Raw genomic sequence first — 20179 nt, 5'->3', positions numbered from 1 at the left:
AGAGTTACCGTACGAACAATTTTTCCGAACATTTTTGAACTTTTGTGGGGGAGGTACCTGAAGGAGTGGACCAATATGGCTTATCTTCAAACTTAACTATGTTTGGACAGAATATTACTGAGGCCATATTTTGTACCGAATCGGCAGATCCGTTCGAGAGTTATCTTGGGCTCCAACCACCTCACACGGTATCATAGGGGTTTTTTTATCTTTCAGGCTATTTTCTCAGGAAGTGTGGACTTGCCCTTGATGAAACTTGTACCGTCGTATGGAGGGCAGTAAATACAAGTTGCTAAAACAAAAATCAAAGCGATTCGAGAGATGGCCCTAAACTGAACTTTTCCGAAATTTTGTGTGGGAGGTACCCGAAGGAGTGGACCTATTGAGACCATATTGGAACCTCAGACTACTCTGGTAGAAAGTTTACGCTATACAAAGTACGGACGAAATTGGTCACTCCCTTCAAGAGTTATCGTGCGCACAAACTTTCCGAACATTTTTGAACTTTTTGTGGTGGAGGTACCGGAAGGAGTGGACCGATGTAGGTCATCTTCGAACTTAAACTAAGTTTGGGCAAAATATTACGAAAGCCAAAATTTCAACCGAATCGATTCATCCGTTCGAGAGTTATCGTGCGCTCCAGCCAGCAGGACAGACAGACGGACGGACATGGCTAGATCGACTCAAATTGTCTGAAACACATTTCGTCCAAACATACTAGGGGTCTAAAACCATTATTTCGATGAGGCACATTTTCATCGTATCAAAGTGTATATACCCTCCTTAGCCTAAAGGCTGAGGGTATAAAAAATATTAATAACCAAATTGTTGGTCTTTATGCCGTTTTAGTATTTGGAACAGTGGAATAATTGTTTCCTTATCGTTGTCAGTAGTTTTGTCATTGTGCAATTTGGTTAGAAATTTCTAGTTTTTGAAGATATTTTCCAAGAAATGACATTTTATACAATTGTATGCATGTACAATGCAATGCATTGTTTACAGTTACTTCAAAAAATCAATTTGCTAAAAAAATGCCTTTTACTTATGAACATTTTCGTCCGATCATTTTTCACAACTTTTTACGTCAAGAGTGCATCGATGAAATTAAATCTTTGTTTATTTAGGATGGTGCTTCCATCCTATAGCACTGTGAAAAACTGATTTAATGAGTTCAAGGTACCTATACAACTCTATTTGGAAGTCACTTTCATTTATCGTATGTAATCCCTTTCGCGTAGGGTTGGGCGAATCTGTGGAATTGCGACCAGTACAGACAGTGCCGATGTCGAAGTTATTCTATATTCAGATACATTTCCTTTGCACACTCTCTAGATGATTACGCAGTTGGTTTCATCTTGCAATGTTCTCGCTAAAGACAGGAGCCGCGTGTCAATTGCACATGAACTACTCTAGCTTTTAACCTCATTATCTCAATTAGGCCCTTCTATCTATCTATATAAGTTAGTATTTCTGGCCTTTTGCTAAAGGAAATCCTCCCTGCGGAATTTCCTCGGTTTGTAAATGCTTCCCTGAAAATTTTCCTTTATTTTAAAAAGGGCCCAAGTATTGCTACTTTCATAATTTATTTATTTTTAATTTTCAGGAAATTGGCATAATATAATGCAATCATGTCTCCAGATTTACATATGATACAAAATCCAAAAATTGCATAATATTGTTTCATTGACCACCTTATCATTTTAAACTCTTTAACATAAAAACTCAGTAATTTACAAAAAAAAAAAAAAAAAAGAAGATTTTTAAATGAAAGTTGCAATTATCGGGACTTTAGTGTATTCAAAAATGTGGTCTTCATCAAGCATTGAAATCAATGTACATGGCGTTTTTCGCAGTCCCCTAACTAAATTTAGAAATCTTTTCTCTAATTATGAAACTGGTTAAAAAATGGAACCAACGTTTGGGTTTGGGTCAGACTTTTTGACGAAACTAAGGTCACTTTTAAAGAGTTATGGAAGGATGTTACGGAGCAATTAAATAGTTGTGTGTGTGTTTCACCAGATGAATGGCACAGAAAGTAGATTCATTTTAAAGCAAAAATAAAGACAAAATTGGCTAATAGTAAGAACACCACAACTACACCAACTTTTACACAATTTTCCTCTATTAACTGCAACAAATTATTTTAGATCGCTTTACGTAATACGAATTTTAAATTTTTTCGCAGAAAAGACTGACAACGCGACTCGACTCTTGTCGCAATGCGAAATAGACCCCCTTGGTCCTAATTACGGTATTCGATTTCATTGAGCATTTTCCCGTGAAAAAGTTGCCGACACGAAAATAAAATTGCATGATCGTTCTCGATCGAAATCTTTCATCGGTTGTTTCAAGACTAACCGGTAATCGAACTATGAAAACCTATGTGTCCTTCAATGAAGATTATGAAGGATTTCTTGAACATTTTAGTCAAACTTCCACACTGTTAGCTGGGAGATTTTTTCCCACAATTGTTGATTGAGAATGCATACTTTTTTCCCATGGAAACAAAGTCCCAACTCTAACTTCATTCAGAATGAGGATAGTTGGGAAATGGGAAAAAACTCACATTTTATTTATAATACGAAAATGTGGGAGAAGGAAAAAAATTTTCATCTTCCACGCATTCAGAATAGGGGGTCGATAGACATTGAATAGTAGGGGGAGAACTCTCCACCGTGGGGGCTACTTCCTTATTTCTTCTGATTAGGGGTCGATTATCGATAGCAATTACCGTGGGGAGTTGTCAAAATTACTTTATGTATGGCAACCTTCACTTCAAGTTGCGAATCTCAGTTGACGAAACCGGCTATTTTTCAGCAACCAGTTATTTTCAGTTGCAGTGAATATTTTCGAAGAAACAAGAAGTAAAATTGAAAGGAAAAAAACATTTTCTTAACAATTGTTGATTATTTGCATGATTAATATGGGTCTATTCCGTATTGCGACGAGAGTCATGTCGCGTCGTCAATCGTAAGTCTGTCTGGTTACTTTCCCAGCAAGAATTGTCCAGCAAGAACTTTCTCAGAGAGTAAGGGGTTTTTATTCTCTTTTGCTAGAAAATTGTAAAAAGTAAACAGACACCTTCCCAGCAAAACCAGCAAGCAATCAGCTGACTTGCCAAAACAGAACAATTTGTCCGCCAACAAAGGAAAAATACAAAAATATTTTGCCTTTTTTACATATCTTGAGTTAACTTAATAACAAATAGTTAATTTTTTATATATTATTTTTTTCTTGAATTTCTATTTTTTTTCTATAAACAAATCACTTTTAATTTCAAGTGCCTTTCTTTTCCAAAAAAATATATTTTGTTTCTCAGCTAAACACTATTTGTAAATTTCTGTATTAAAAACATACAATTCGTTTTATATTTTCTGTGAAAGCCCTTAAATCGTTTTAATTTTTTATAATTTTGAAATTGTATTTAAAAAAATTAATTCCACTTGTGGAAAATCGTAGGAATATAGAAAAAAATGAAGTAAGAAATCCACCGCAAACAAAACACTGACTTAAAACAAAAAAAAATAAATAAATAAACCACCCAGGGATATAAAAGAGCATAACATAAAAATATCTATTAAAAATATAAAACTTTAATAATGTACAAATTTATAAAAATGCCAAGAGCTCTGGAAACCATCAATATAGTAATTCAAATGTGCCATTTCAATGAACAACCTCAAAGCAATCAAACAATACTTCCTTACAAAACCAATTTCCTTAATAAAACAATCAAAGGATGTCTCTCACAATAACTCAGGAAATATAATAAATATTAAAACAAACTAAAAATAAATATAGCATTTAAAACATTCCTTTAAAACTAAAATAACTCGCAGCACACATTTAAACACACAAGAAAAAACCACAAGAAGAAGAAGAAAAGTACCTTAAAACTACCTCATTTTAATATTTTCATTTTTTGTTAATTATTTAAACAAAAAATAAACTCAAAAGTCAGTGGAATATTTTTACCTCGATAACTAGAATACATGGGCTGGAAAGGAGATAAGTTAAACCTACAAACAAAATCTGCCTTTTTCAATAAAACAAGGTCAGCCCATGTAGAATTAAAAAAACAAAAAACAAAATAAATGTATATAAAAACCCCACAACAAAAAATGCAATAATTTATTATAAAATAAAACACAATATATACTAAAAATCTTGCCAATTTGAAAATATTAATTATAAAATATATTATAATAATAATTATAAGGTATCAAAAACACAAATAAGAAATGCACTATAAAAATAACAAAAAAAAATAAAAAAATTACAACACATCACCCATGCTTGAAGAACAAAAAAAAACACAAATGCAAATCTATATTAATTAATATTACATTAAACAACTGGAACTGTAGTACTTAATTTTAACAACAACAAAACCAACAAAGACAACATCAACAAATAAACTTAAATAAATTAACTAAAAAACAACAACAACAAAACTACTATGCATTTATTTAACAACTCATGAATTCTCGGAATATACCTCAAATATACTCAACATTAATTGCTTTCAATTATTAATATTATTTTTTGTTTAAAGAAATGAAAAACATATATTTTTATTTAAATTTTAAGACATTTAAAAGGCCTACCTACAAATGACAAACAAATAATTTGTTTAATTAATTTTAAAAAATTTTTATTTTTAAGTTCATTAAGCTTTACTTATAAAATAATTTAATGATATGTTTTTTTCTCTTATATTTAAGTTGTAATTTACGTTTTACTCCCCTCCGCCTTAACTCTATAAGAGTTTATTTTTATTTCATTAAAACAACAACAACAAGCCTAAAATACATATTTTAATTTTCTTAATTTAATATATTTTTCTTCACTTCTACCTCATTTTTTATATAATTTACTCTGTATTTTAGTTTTATTTCTTTAAAAAAAATACTTAATTTTTTTCTCAAAAACAAATCTGAACTTTATTCTTTAAGTTTGTAAAAAGAAATTGAAAATAATTAAAAATGTGAAAAATTCTTATGTTTATAATTATTTTTTAAATACAAGTTTTAGTTAAAATATATTTTTTCTCAACAAAAAAAAAAAATATGGGCAATCTTTTTAATTTAATTGAGGGCATATTTGGGGGACGAATTCATGGGGAATATTTATGGGTGAAGCAAAGAAGAAAAGGATTTCATAGGTAAGTGTGGACTTGAATTAACTAATCCTAGGGCTGGATTCTTGTTTTATCAAAATTTGAAATGAAAAATATTTCCTTTAAAATAAATGTTCATTTGACATTTATTTCCTTTACAAAAGTTTTCATTTAAAATTTTCATAGAATAAGAATTGAGCTCCTGGAGTTACTTATGTATGATTCATAATTTTAAAGTAAACTGAGGGATATTACAAAATGTTTATAACAAAACGTTTTTCTAGAACCCGAACGCCTCTTTAATATACTCGTACTCGTGTCACTAAAAATGATTAAACCTTAACTAACAAGTAAAAAAGTGTCAGTCGGCTTTGCCGACAGATATATACCCTCAGCCAAAGTGAAGCGAAACTTTTACCTCCGGACAGATCGAATGTATTTCAGGTCTCTTCAGAATTTGGCCCTTTTTTGACATTTGAACTTGCCGACAATAATGTGGAATAGGAATTAACTGCGCTAAGACACAAATGATGAACTTTTGTAGGGCAGGTACTCTTAGGGAGGACCTATATTGGCCATTTTAGAAGTTTAACTAAATTTTGATAAAATATTAGGAGATAAAAAGTGATATATTTTAAATATTGGGGAGAAGTACCGAAAGTTGTGGACCGGTATTGCCCATGTGACTAAGTTTGGATATAATATGACGAAGACCAAATGTTGGACCAAATCGGTTGAACAGTTCAAGAGTTATCGTGTTCTTCGACCGCCACATATGTTGATATAGGGATTTTTTACACCTTTCGGGGTGTTTTTGCAAGAAATATGGACCCCTGAAAAAACGTCGTAATGGTGGTAGCGTATGCAAATAGCTTCAACAAAAATCCAAGTGATTCGATAGCAGGTCTTAAAGTGAACTTTTCCGAAATTTTGTGTGAGAGGTACCAGAAGGAGTAGACAAATTTAGTCCATATTCGAACCTGATCTATATCTGGTAGATATATTAGGATGTGCAAAGTATGGATTACATCGGTCACTCCCTTCAAGAGTTATCGTGCGCAAAATTTTTCCGAACATTTCTGAAGTTCTGTGGGAAAGGTACCTGAAGGAGTGGACCGATATAGCCCATCTTCGAATTTAAACTATGTTTTGGTAAAATATTACGAAGGCCAAATTTTGGACCGAATCGACAGATCCGTTCGAGAGTTATCTTGCGCTCCTACCACTACACAAGGTGTCATAGGGGCTTTTTGCAACTTTCCGGCCATTTTCTCGGGAAGTATGGACTTGCCCCTGATGAAACTTGTACCTTCGTATAGGGAACAGTGAATACAAGATGTTGCAACAAAAACCAAGGCAATTCGAGAGCAGGTCCTAAAGTGAACTTTTCCAAAATTTTGTGTGGGAGGTACTCGAAGGAGTTTACCGATTGAGTCCATATTGGAACCTCATCTAAATCTGGTAGAAATTTCATAATGTGCAAAGGATGGACCAAATCAGTTGCTTCCTTCAAGAGTTATCGTACGCACAAGTTTTCCGAACATTTTCGAACTTTTGTGGGGAAGGTACCGGAAGGAGTGGACCGATATAATCCATCTTTGAACTTGAACTAAGTTTGGACAAAATATTACGAAAGCCAAATTTTGGACCGAATCGGCAGATCCGTTCATCCGTTATCTTGCGCTCCAACCACTACACACGGTGTCATAGGGTTTTTTGTAACTTTCAGGCTATTTTCTCAGGAAGTATGGACTTGCCCCTAATGAGACTTACAGCGTCGTATAGAGGACAGTGAATACAACTTGCGTAAACAAAAATCAAAGCGATTCGAGACCAGGTCCTAAACTGAACTTTTCCGAAATTTTGTGTGGGAGGTACCCGAAGGAGTGGACCGATTGAGTCCATATTGGAACCTCATCTAAGTTTGGTAGAAATTACACGATGTGCAAAGTATGGATCAAATCGGTTGTTCCCTACAAGAGTTATCGTGCGCACAAGTTTTGCGACAATTTTTGAACATTTGTGGGGGAGGTACCTGAAGGAGTGGACCTATATGGCCCATCTTCGAACTTAAATCGAATCTGGACAAAATATTTCGATACCCAAAATTTGAACCGAATCGATTGATCCGTTCGAGAGTTATCGTGCGCACCAGCCAGCCAGACAGACAGACGGACAGACAGACAGACGGACGGACATTGCTAGATCTACTCAAAATTGTCTGAAACGGATATCGTACAAACATACTTGGGGTCTAAAACCATTATTTCGATGAGGCACATTTTTGGTCGTATCAAAGTGTAAATACCCTCTTTAGCATAAAGGCTGAGGGTATAAAAACTGTAAACGTTAATATCTTCGAAACTAGTTGACATTTTTTAACAATTCAAAAAATAATTTTGTGGGCTGAACTGTTGTCTTTAAGATGGCATACCAAAATGTTCCATTTACCGTATTTAAAATTTTATCGGAAAACAAACAATTGAGCATTTAAAATTATGCAAAAACAAGTAAGAAAAGTCTATAGTCGGACGGAGCCGACCATGGGATACCCTATACCACTATCCTTGGACAATCACTCTCCACGGAACTTCTTTTCAGCGATTGTGAAAATTTAATTATCAAATATCAGAGATGTAATGTAAATACTTATGACCAAAACCAAAAAGTTATCTAGCATGACAAAGACATTTTTGTAGCAGGAAAGGAAAATTTAGTTCACACAAACTAAAATGTAATGAAACCCACTTATGTAGTACTACTACTTCCGTTGTTTAACCGAGACGTTATTGAAATTTTTACCAATTTCACACAAAAGTTTCAGTCCATTTAACCCGCTAAGTATTATCTGATCTTCACGTTGGTGTGTACGCTTCTTCTTCATCATAAACTCAAACATTGTTTAAAATTTTGCGGGTTATTATTTTGACCTACAGAGCCGCTACAAAATTCGTTAAAATTTTGTTTTTGGTCCATTTTATCCCCTGAACATTTCATGATCATCAGCAAAAACTAATCATTTCTATTCTGGCCCGAACCCAACCTCCTTAAAAATTCGTTACAATCGGTCCATAAGCCTTAAGTTTGTTTGCAATTTTTAATGGACGGACATACATCGCTAAATCGCTTTATCTCGTCGAGATATGAATTTCAGCATACCAAATAAGGGGTCTTGGACGAATATTTCGTGGTGTTACATAAAATTTTGGGGAGACAATAAGTAGCATGGGATAAAAATGTGGTTCTCTACACAGAACCCATTATATATTAGGCAGTAGGCCCGTTATCTAGCAAACACTTTATTGCATTTTACATCAAAGGAAAGGTCAGTGGTTTTTTTTCCATATGTAGGCTACTTTGCGAAATATATATGTCCTCAAGGAATTAAAATATCCACCAAAAATAAAATTTTTATATTTTTCATACAAAAGTAATGGTCCATTTCACCCGCTAAAGAATATCAGATCATCATTCAAAATTGTAGGCATCTTTTTCAACCTATACTCTTACCCGGTGCAAAATTTCGTGACTATTGATGTATAATTGCGACTTCTAGCGAGTTTATTATTACACTACAAACAAATAACGGAATATAATAGGCTGTAACTCTGTTATCTGATCATGCACACCAACATAATTGGCATCAATTGAAAGGTCAAGCGTTCCACTTTCAAGTATATCTCACTTGTCCGGAATGTAACTTCCAGGAATTAAGATATAAGCTGTATATTAAAAATTTTCACAATTTTCACACAAAAGTTTTTGTCCATTTAACCCTCTTAATATTATCCGATCGCCATCTCAAATTGCAAGCTTCTCCTTTGAGATATACTCTTACCTTATTTAAAACTACGCGTTGATCGGACTATTATTGAGACCTACAGAGCCGCTAGAAAATTGGATAAATATTATGTTTTTGGTCCATTTCACCCGCTAAATATTTCACTATCATCACCAATAAGAATAGGGATCTATTCTGATCTGAACCCGACCTCCATACAAAATTTCGTGACGATCGGTCCATAATTGCGGCCTGGAGCGTGTTTACAATTTATAATGGACAGACGGACGGACGGACGGACGGACTGACGGACGGACACACATCTCAAAATCGCTTAATCTCGTCGAGATATGAAGATTGGTATACCACATTGGGGGTCTCCGACGAATATTTCGCGGTGTTACATGAATTTTTCCCAAAACAAACTTATAATACCCTTTTCCACATTGTGGTATAGGGTATAACAAGTAAAAAAGAATCAGTCGGCTTTGCCGACAGAGATATACCCTCAGCCTGTGTATATTGAAACAATTTTTTCCCAAAATACGTATGTATTTAGGAGGAGATACTAAAAGGAATGGATCGACATTGACCATTATGGAAGTGGATCTCCAGCCACTACATATGGTGCCATAGGGGGTTGTTACACCCTTCGGGCTGTTTACTCAAGAAGTATGGACTTGACCCTGAAAAAAACTTTTACCATCGTAATAGAGGCAGCGAATGCAAATTGCTTCAACAAAAATCAAAGTGATTCGATATTAGGTCATAAAGTGAACTTATCCGAAATTTTGTGTGGGAGGTACCGGATGGAGTGGACAAATATAGTCCATATTTGAACCTAATCTATATCTGGTAGATATATTAGGATATGTAAAGTATAGACCAATTCGGCCACTCCCTTCAAGAGTTACCGTACGAACAATTTTTCCGAACATTTTTGAACTTTTGTGGGGGAGGTACCTGAAGGAGTGGACCAATATGGCTTATCTTCAAACTTAAACTATGTTTGGACAGAATATTACTGAGGCCATATTTTGTACCGAATCGGCAGATCCGTTCGAGAGTTATCTTGGGCTCCAACCACCTCACACGGTATCATAGGGGTTTTTTTATCTTTCAGGCTATTTTCTCAGGAAGTGTGGACTTGCCCTTGATGAAACTTGTACCGTCGTATGGAGGGCAGTAAATACAAGTTGCTAAAACAAAAATCAAAGCGATTCGAGAGATGGCCCTAAACTGAACTTTTCCGAAATTTTGTGTGGGAGGTACCCGAAGGAGTGGACCTATTGAGACCATATTGGAACCTCAGACTACTCTGGTAGAAAGTTTACGCTATACAAAGTACGGACGAAATTGGTCACTCCCTTCAAGAGTTATCGTGCGCACAAACTTTCCGAACATTTTTGAACTTTTGTGGTGGAGGTACCGGAAGGAGTGGACCGATGTAGGTCATCTTCGAACTTAAACTAAGTTTGGGCAAAATATTACGAAAGCCAAAATTTCAACCGAATCGATTCATCCGTTCGAGAGTTATCGTGCGCTCCAGCCAGCAGGACAGACAGACGGACGGACATGGCTAGATCGACTCAAAATTGTCTGAAACACATTTCGTCCAAACATACTAGGGGTCTAAAACCATTATTTCGATGAGGCACATTTTCATCGTATCAAAGTGTATATACCCTCCTTAGCCTAAAGGCTGAGGGTATAAAAAATATTAATAACCAAATTGTTGGTCTTTATGCCGTTTTAGTATTTGGAACAGTGGAATAATTGTTTCCTTATCGTTGTCAGTAGTTTTGTCATTGTGCAATTTGGTTAGAAATTTCTAGTTTTTGAAGATATTTTCCAAGAAATGACATTTTATACAATTGTATGCATGTACAATGCAATGCATTGTTTACAGTTACTTCAAAAAATCAATTTGCTAAAAAAATGCCTTTTACTTATGAACATTTTCGTCCGATCATTTTTCACAACTTTTTACGTCAAGAGTGCATCGATGAAATTAAATCTTTGTTTATTTAGGATGGTGCTTCCATCCTATAGCACTGTGAAAAACTGATTTAATGAGTTCAAGGTACCTATACAACTCTATTTGGAAGTCACTTTCATTTATCGTATGTAATCCCTTTCGCGTAGGGTTGGGCGAATCTGTGGAATTGCGACCAGTACAGACAGTGCCGATGTCGAAGTTATTCTATATTCAGATACATTTCCTTTGCACACTCTCTAGATGATTACGCAGTTGGTTTCATCTTGCAATGTTCTCGCTAAAGACAGGAGCCGCGTACGTCAATTGCACATGAACTACTCTAGCTTTTAACCTCATTATCTCAATTAGGCCCTTCTATCTATCTATATAAGTTAGTATTTCTGGCCTTTTGCTAAAGGAAATCCTCCCTGCGGAATTTCCTCGGTTTGTAAATGCTTCCCTGAAAATTTTCCTTTATTTTAATAAGGGCCCAAGTATTGATACTTTCATAATTTATTTATTTTTAATTTTCAGGAAATTGGCATAATATAATGCAATCATGTCTCCAGATTTACATATGATACAAAATCCAAAAATTGCATAATATTGTTTCATTGACCATCTTATCATTTTAAACTCTTTAACATAAAAACCTCAGTAATTTACAAAAAAAAAAAAAAAAAAAAGAAGATTTTTAAATGAAAGTTGCAATTATCGGGACTTTAGTGTATTCAAAAATGTGGTCTTCATCAAGCATTGAATCAATGTACATGGCGTTTTCGCAGTCCCCTAACTAAATTTAGAAATCTTTTCTCTAATTATGAAACTGGTTAAAAAATGGAACCAACGTTTGGGTTTGGGTCAGACTTTTTGACGAAACTAAGGTCACTTTTAAAGAGTTATGGAAGGATGTTACGGAGCAATTAAATAGTTGTGTGTGTGTTCACCAGATGAATGGCACAGAAAGTAGATTCATTTTAAAGCAAAATAAAGACAAAATTGGCTAATAGTAAGAACACCACAACTACACCAACTTTTACACAATTTTCCTCTATTAACTGCAACAAATTATTTTAGATCGCTTTACGTAATACGAATTTTAAATTTTTTCGCAGAAAAGACTGACAACGCGACTCGACTCTTGTCGCAATGCGAAATAGACCCCCTTGGTCCTAATTACGGTATTCGATTTCATTGAGCATTTTCCCGTGAAAAAGTTGCCGACACGAAAATAAAATTGCATGATCGTTCTCGATCGAAATCTTTCATCGGTTGTTTCAAGACTAACCGGTAATCGAACTATGAAAACCTATGTGTCCTTCAATGAAGATTATGAAGGATTTCTTGAACATTTTAGTCAAACTTCCACACTGTTAGCTGGGGAGATTTTTTCCCACAATTGTTGATTGAGAATGCATACTTTTTTCCCATGGAAACAAAGTCCCAACTCTAACTTCATTCAGAATGAGGATAGTTGGGAAATGGGAAAAAACTCACATTTTATTTATAATACGAAAATGTGGGAGAAGGAAAAAAATTTTCATCTTCCACGCATTCAGAATAGGGTCGATAGACATTGAATAGTAGGGGGAGAACTCTCCACCGTGGGGGCTACTTCCTTATTTCTTCTGATTAGGGGTCGATTATCGATAGCAATTACCGTGGGGAGTTGTCAAAATTACTTTATGTATGGCAACCTTCACTTCAAGTTGCGAATCTCAGTTGACGAACCGGCTATTTTTCAGCAACCAGTTATTTTCAGTTGCAGTGAATATTTTCGAAGAAACAAGAAGTAAAATTGAAAGGAAAAAAACATTTTCTTAACAATTGTTGATTATTTGCATGATTAATTATGGGTCTATTCCGTATTGCGACGAGAGTCATGTCGCGTCGTCAATCGTAAGTCTGTCTGGTTACTTTCCCAGCAAGAATTGTCCAGCAAGAACTTTCTCAGAGAGTAAGGGGTTTTTATTCTCTTTTGCTAGAAAATTGTAAAAAGTAAACAGACACCTTCCCAGCAAAAACCAGCAAGCAATCAGCTGACTTGCCAAAACAGAACAATTTGTCCGCCAACAAAGGAAAAATACAAAAATATTTGCCTTTTTTACATATCTTGAGTTAACTTAATAACAAATAGTTAATTTTTATATATTATTTTTTTCTTGAATTTCTATTTTTTTTCTATAAACAAATCACTTTTAATTTCAAGTGCCTTTCTTTTCCAAAAAAATATATTTTGTTTCTCAGCTAAACACTATTTGTAAATTTCTGTATTAAAAACATACAATTCGTTTTATATTTTCTGTGAAAGCCCCTTAAATCGTTTTAATTTTTTATAATTTTGAAATTGTATTTAAAAAAAATTAATTCCACTTGTGGAAAATCGTAGGAATATAGAAAAAAATGAAGTAAGAAATCCACCGCAAACAAAACACTGACTTAAAACAAAAAAAAATAAATAAATAAACCACCCAGGGATATAAAAGAGCATAACATAAAATATCTTATTAAAAATATAAAACTTTAATAATGTACAAATTTATAAAAATGCCAAGAGCTCTGGAAACCATCAATATAGTAATTCAAATGTGCCATTTCAATGAACAACCTCAAAGCAATCAAACAATACTTCCTTACAAAACCAATTTCCTTAATAAAACAATCAAAGGATGTCCTCTCACAATAACTCAGGAAATATAATAAATATTAAAACAAACTAAAAAATAAATATAGCATTTAAAACATTCCTTTAAACTAAAATAACTCGCAGCACACATTTAAACACACAAGAAAAAACCACAAGAAGAAGAAGAAAAATACCTTAAAACTACCTCATTTTAATATTTTCATTTTTTGTTAATTATTTAAACAAAAAATAAACTCAAAAGTCAGTGGAATATTTTTACCTCGATAACTAGAATACATGGGCTGGAAAGGAGATACGTTAAACCTACAAACAAAATCTGCCTTTTTCAATCAAAACAAGGTCAGCCCATGTAGAATTAAAAAAACAAAAAACAAAATAAATGTATATAAAAACCCCACAACAAAAAATGCAATAATTTATTATAAAATAAACACTATATATACTAAAAATCTTGCCAATTTGAAAAATATTAATTATAAAATATATTATAATAATATTATAAGGTATCAAAAACACAAATAAGAAATGCACTATAAAAATAACAAAAAAAATAAAAAAAATTACAACACCATCACCCATGCTTGAAGAACAAAAAAAAACACAAATGCAAATCTATATTAATTAATATTACATTAAACAACTGGAACTGTAGTACTTAATTTTAACAACAACAAAACCAACAAAGACAACATCAACAAATAAACTTAAATAAATTAACTAAAAAACAACAACAACAAAACTACTATGCATTTATTTAACAACTCATGAATTCTCGGGAATATACCTCAAATATACTCAACATTAATTGCTTTCAATTATTAATATTATTTTTTGTTTAAAGAAATGAAAAACATATATTTTTATTTAAATTTTAAGACATTTAAAAGGCCTACCTACAAATGACAAACAAATAATTTGTTTAATTAATTTTAAAAAATTTTTATTTTTAAGTTCATTAAGCTTTACTTATAAAATAATTTAATGATATGTTTTTTTCTCTTATATTTAAGTTGTAATTTACGTTTTACTCCCCTCCGCCTTAACTCTATAAGAGTTTATTTTTATTTCATTAAAACAACAACAACAAGCCTAAAATACATATTTTAATTTTCTTAATTTAATATATTTTTCTTCACTTCTACCTCATTTTTTATATAATTTACTCTGTATTTTAGTTTTATTTCTTTAAAAAAAATACTTAATTTTTTTCTCAAAAACAAATCTGAACTTTATTCTTTAAGTTTGTAAAAAGAAATTGAAAATAATTAAAAATGTGAAAAATTCTTATGTTTATAATTATTTTTTAAATACAAGTTTTAGTTAAAATATATTTTTTCTCAACAAAAAAAAAAAATATGGGCAATCTTTTTAATTTAATTGAGGGCATATTTGGGGGACGAATTCATGGGGAATATTTATGGGTGAAGCAAAGAAGAAAAGGATTTCATAGGTAAGTGTGGACTTGAATTAACTAATCCTAGGGCTGGATTCTTGTTTTATCAAAATTTGAAATGAAAAATATTTCCTTTAAAATAAATGTTCATTTGACATTTATTTCCTTTACAAAAGTTTTCATTTAAAATTTTCATAGAATAAGAATTGAGCTCCTGGAGTTACTTATGTATGATTCATAATTTTAAAGTAAACTGAGGGATATTACAAAATGTTTATAACAAAACGTTTTTCTAGAACCCGAACGCCTCTTTAATATACTCGTACTCGTGTCACTAAAAATGATTAAACCTTAACTAACAAGTAAAAAAGTGTCAGTCGGCTTTGCCGACAGATATATACCCTCAGCCAAAGTGAAGCGAAACTTTTACCTCCGGACAGATCGAATGTATTTCAGGTCTCTTCAGAATTTGGCCCTTTTTTGACATTTGAACTTGCCGACAATAATGTGGAATAGGAATTAACTGCGCTAAGACACAAATGATGAACTTTTGTAGGGCAGGTACTCTTAGGGAGGACCTATATTGGCCATTTTAGAAGTTTAACTAAATTTTGATAAAATATTAGGAGATAAAAAGTGATATATTTTAAATATTGGGGAGAAGTACCGAAAGTTGTGGACCGGTATTGCCCATGTGACTAAGTTTGGATATAATATGACGAAGACCAAATGTTGGACCAAATCGGTTGAACAGTTCAAGAGTTATCGTGTTCTTCGACCGCCACATATGTTGATATAGGGATTTTTTACACCTTTCGGGGTGTTTTTGCAAGAAATATGGACCCCTGAAAAAACGTCGTAATGGTGGTAGCGTATGCAAATAGCTTCAACAAAAATCCAAGTGATTCGATAGCAGGTCTTAAAGTGAACTTTTCCGAAATTTTGTGTGAGAGGTACCAGAAGGAGTAGACAAATTTAGTCCATATTCGAACCTGATCTATATCTGGTAGATATATTAGGATGTGCAAAGTATGGATTACATCGGTCACTCCCTTCAAGAGTTATCGTGCGCAAAATTTTTCCGAACATTTCTGAAGTTCTGTGGGAAAGGTACCTGAAGGAGTGGACCGATATAGCCCATCTTCGAATTTAAACTATGTTTTGGTAAAATATTACGAAGGCCAAATTTTGGACCGAATCGACAGATCCGTTCGAGAGTTATCTTGCGCTCCTACCACTACACAAGGTGTCATAGGGGCTTTTTGCAACTTTCCGGCCATTTTCTCGGGAAGTATGGACTTGCCCCTGATGAAACTTGTACCTTCGTATAGGGAACAGTGAATACAAGATGTTGCAACAAAAACCAAGGCAATTCGAGAGCAGGTCCTAAAGTGAACTTTTCCAAAATTTTGTGTGGGAGGTACTCGAAGGAGTTTACCGATTGAGTCCATATTGGAACCTCATCTAAATCTGGTAGAAATTTCATAATGTGCAAAGGATGGACCAAATCAGTTGCTTCCTTCAAGAGTTATCGTACGCACAAGTTTTCCGAACATTTTCGAACTTTTGTGGGGAAGGTACCGGAAGGAGTGGACCGATATAATCCATCTTTGAACTTGAACTAAGTTTGGACAAAATATTACGAAAGCCAAATTTTGGACCGAATCGGCAGATCCGTTCATCCGTTATCTTGCGCTCCAACCACTACACACGGTGTCATAGGGTTTTTTGTAACTTTCAGGCTATTTTCTCAGGAAGTATGGACTTGCCCCTAATGAGACTTACAGCGTCGTATAGAGGACAGTGAATACAACTTGCGTAAACAAAAATCAAAGCGATTCGAGACCAGGTCCTAAACTGAACTTTTCCGAAATTTTGTGTGGGAGGTACCCGAAGGAGTGGACCGATTGAGTCCATATTGGAACCTCATCTAAGTTTGGTAGAAATTACACGATGTGCAAAGTATGGATCAAATCGGTTGTTCCCTACAAGAGTTATCGTGCGCACAAGTTTTGCGACAATTTTTGAACATTTGTGGGGGAGGTACCTGAAGGAGTGGACCTATATGGCCCATCTTCGAACTTAAATCGAATCTGGACAAAATATTTCGATACCCAAAATTTGAACCGAATCGATTGATCCGTTCGAGAGTTATCGTGCGCACCAGCCAGCCAGACAGACAGACGGACAGACAGACAGACGGACGGACATTGCTAGATCTACTCAAAATTGTCTGAAACGGATATCGTACAAACATACTTGGGGTCTAAAACCATTATTTCGATGAGGCACATTTTTGGTCGTATCAAAGTGTAAATACCCTCTTTAGCATAAAGGCTGAGGGTATAAAAACTGTAAACGTTAATATCTTCGAAACTAGTTGACATTTTTTAACAATTCAAAAAATAATTTTGTGGGCTGAACTGTTGTCTTTAAGATGGCATACCAAAATGTTCCATTTACCGTATTTAAAATTTTATCGGAAAACAAACAATTGAGCATTTAAAATTATGCAAAAACAAGTAAGAAAAGTCTATAGTCGGACGGAGCCGACCATGGGATACCCTATACCACTATCCTTGGACAATCACTCTCCACGGAACTTCTTTTCAGCGATTGTGAAAATTTAATTATCAAATATCAGAGATGTAATGTAAATACTTATGACCAAAACCAAAAAGTTATCTAGCATGACAAAGACATTTTTGTAGCAGGAAAGGAAAATTTAGTTCACACAAACTAAAATGTAATGAAACCCACTTATGTAGTACTACTACTTCCGTTGTTTAACCGAGACGTTATTGAAATTTTTACCAATTTCACACAAAAGTTTCAGTCCATTTAACCCGCTAAGTATTATCTGATCTTCACGTTGGTGTGTACGCTTCTTCTTCATCATAAACTCAAACATTGTTTAAAATTTTGCGGGTTATTATTTTGACCTACAGAGCCGCTACAAAATTCGTTAAAATTTTGTTTTTGGTCCATTTTATCCCCTGAACATTTCATGATCATCAGCAAAAACTAATCATTTCTATTCTGGCCCGAACCCAACCTCCTTAAAAATTCGTTACAATCGGTCCATAAGCCTTAAGTTTGTTTGCAATTTTTAATGGACGGACATACATCGCTAAATCGCTTTATCTCGTCGAGATATGAATTTCAGCATACCAAATAAGGGGTCTTGGACGAATATTTCGTGGTGTTACATAAAATTTTGGGGAGACAATAAGTAGCATGGGATAAAAATGTGGTTCTCTACACAGAACCCATTATATATTAGGCAGTAGGCCCGTTATCTAGCAAACACTTTATTGCATTTTACATCAAAGGAAAGGTCAGTGGTTTTTTTTCCATATGTAGGCTACTTTGCGAAATATATATGTCCTCAAGGAATTAAAATATCCACCAAAAATAAAATTTTTATATTTTTCATACAAAAGTAATGGTCCATTTCACCCGCTAAAGAATATCAGATCATCATTCAAAATTGTAGGCATCTTTTTCAACCTATACTCTTACCCGGTGCAAAATTTCGTGACTATTGATGTATAATTGCGACTTCTAGCGAGTTTATTATTACACTACAAACAAATAACGGAATATAATAGGCTGTAACTCTGTTATCTGATCATGCACACCAACATAATTGGCATCAATTGAAAGGTCAAGCGTTCCACTTTCAAGTATATCTCACTTGTCCGGAATGTAACTTCCAGGAATTAAGATATAAGCTGTATATTAAAAATTTTCACAATTTTCACACAAAAGTTTTTGTCCATTTAACCCTCTTAATATTATCCGATCGCCATCTCAAATTGCAAGCTTCTCCTTTGAGATATACTCTTACCTTATTTAAAACTACGCGTTGATCGGACTATTATTGAGACCTACAGAGCCGCTAGAAAATTGGATAAATATTATGTTTTTGGTCCATTTCACCCGCTAAATATTTCACTATCATCACCAATAAGAATAGGGATCTATTCTGATCTGAACCCGACCTCCATACAAAATTTCGTGACGATCGGTCCATAATTGCGGCCTGGAGCGTGTTTACAATTTATAATGGACAGACGGACGGACGGACGGACGGACTGACGGACGGACACACATCTCAAAATCGCTTAATCTCGTCGAGATATGAAGATTGGTATACCACATTGGGGGTCTCCGACGAATATTTCGCGGTGTTACATGAATTTTTCCCAAAACAAACTTATAATACCCTTTTCCACATTGTGGTATAGGGTATAACAAGTAAAAAAGAATCAGTCGGCTTTGCCGACAGAGATATACCCTCAGCCTGTGTATATTGAAACAATTTTTTCCCAAAATACGTATGTATTTAGGAGGAGATACTAAAAGGAATGGATCGACATTGACCATTATGGAAGTGGATCTCCAGCCACTACATATGGTGCCATAGGGGGTTGTTACACCCTTCGGGCTGTTTACTCAAGAAGTATGGACTTGACCCTGAAAAAAACTTTTACCATCGTAATAGAGGCAGCGAATGCAAATTGCTTCAACAAAAATCAAAGTGATTCGATATTAGGTCATAAAGTGAACTTATCCGAAATTTTGTGTGGGAGGTACCGGATGGAGTGGACAAATATAGTCCATATTTGAACCTAATCTATATCTGGTAGATATATTAGGATATGTAAAGTATAGACCAATTCGGCCACTCCCTTCAAGAGTTACCGTACGAACAATTTTTCCGAACATTTTTGAACTTTTGTGGGGGAGGTACCTGAAGGAGTGGACCAATATGGCTTATCTTCAAACTTAAACTATGTTTGGACAGAATATTACTGAGGCCATATTTTGTACCGAATCGGCAGATCCGTTCGAGAGTTATCTTGGGCTCCAACCACCTCACACGGTATCATAGGGGTTTTTTTATCTTTCAGGCTATTTTCTCAGGAAGTGTGGACTTGCCCTTGATGAAACTTGTACCGTCGTATGGAGGGCAGTAAATACAAGTTGCTAAAACAAAAATCAAAGCGATTCGAGAGATGGCCCTAAACTGAACTTTTCCGAAATTTTGTGTGGGAGGTACCCGAAGGAGTGGACCTATTGAGACCATATTGGAACCTCAGACTACTCTGGTAGAAAGTTTACGCTATACAAAGTACGGACGAAATTGGTCACTCCCTTCAAGAGTTATCGTGCGCACAAACTTTCCGAACATTTTTGAACTTTTGTGGTGGAGGTACCGGAAGGAGTGGACCGATGTAGGTCATCTTCGAACTTAA

This window comes from Musca autumnalis, unplaced genomic scaffold (assembly GCF_047663935.1).
Source record: "Musca autumnalis isolate F117 unplaced genomic scaffold, ASM4766393v1 scaffold_2, whole genome shotgun sequence".
NCBI classification, from domain to species: Eukaryota; Metazoa; Arthropoda; class Insecta; order Diptera; family Muscidae; genus Musca; species Musca autumnalis.
Note: the sequence above shows the minus strand (reverse complement) of the source record.